The sequence below is a fragment of the Schistocerca gregaria genome, unplaced genomic scaffold, assembly GCF_023897955.1.
Source record: "Schistocerca gregaria isolate iqSchGreg1 unplaced genomic scaffold, iqSchGreg1.2 ptg000001l___fragment_1, whole genome shotgun sequence".
NCBI lineage: Eukaryota > Metazoa > Arthropoda > Insecta > Orthoptera > Acrididae > Schistocerca > Schistocerca gregaria.
Genome location: NW_026061697.1, coordinates 131,607 through 132,651, shown reverse-complemented (window position 1 = coordinate 132,651; position 1,045 = coordinate 131,607). Strand labels below are relative to the sequence as shown.

The 1,045-nt window shown below is 45.6% G+C and overlaps 1 non-coding gene across 1 annotated transcript; it reads right to left on the bottom strand.

Annotated features, from left to right (window-relative positions):
- Window positions 1-697: 697 nt before the first annotated feature.
- Trnan-guu (transfer RNA asparagine (anticodon GUU)) lies at window positions 698-770 on the bottom strand. Its single transcript has one exon. It is a non-coding gene; the product is annotated as a tRNA-Asn (tRNA).
- Window positions 771-1,045: the final 275 nt, after the last annotated feature.

Sequence of the window (1,045 nt, the reverse complement as noted above, 5' to 3'; positions counted from 1 at the left end):
CAAGATCGAACTATCCTTTCACACAACTCTGGACTGGCAAGTTTCATGAAAACCACACTGTTCATAATCGAGAAATGTATGCCGATAATATCATCAAGTCCTATTTTAACATCATCCTCTAACCACTGTTAGACCTCGGTCGGACAAAGTTGAGATCAAACGTGAATTTCAAGGTATCTTTTCGTTGCGGTTGCGACATCTCTTAATTCTTTTTCATGTCCACACAAATACTATAGACAGCGACGCGTTGCAGCAAGAGCAGAGACTTACCACGCGGAGCTAACGCAGCACAGCACACAGCACGGCACGTCCGACCTCCAGCGCAGCCGCTGGCTGAATACGCACTGAGCTAAAGAGGCGCGGCCTAGCGGTACTCTTGGTTACTTCATCCTTACGGTCGTCTGCATGATCAGACTTCAGCTGACAACACTTCATATTACCGGCTAAAATTTGCAGCTATGGCGACCCATTACTGCTTGGCTACACATCTGACACGTAACCGATGTGCTCTCCAAACAACAACACATGCATTTCAGATCATGTCTTTCACACATGTCTACTGAATCATCATCACCTTCAAATACAGTTTCCTTGCGACTGACAGAGACGTAGGCAAAGTTTAAAGTTGCTATTTCCATTACATCACGTTAATCAGAGAAACGGTAATTTACATCTGCAACGGAAAAAAATTCCGTTCCGCCCAGCATGGGATTCGAACCCACGACCCTGGGATTAACAGTCTCACACTCTACCAACTGAGCTAGCCGGCTGCCTCAGTGAATACCTGCCGGGTAGCACGTCACACAGTACTCGTTTGGGTTGGGTGGTCCCACACAGGATCTCTCCATGCTGCCTAATGTTTTCCTAACGTCACACTTGTCACGTACTTCACTTTTATTTCATAATCATTTCTGAGAGGTAAAGGAATTGCATGACAACATGCAGAGCTAGTGGCGTCAAAATTAACACACATACTTGATGTGACTCAAAAGCCGAACGAGTTACTTTCCGACGTTGTTTTAGATGTGCAAGTGCCAGTCAAAAC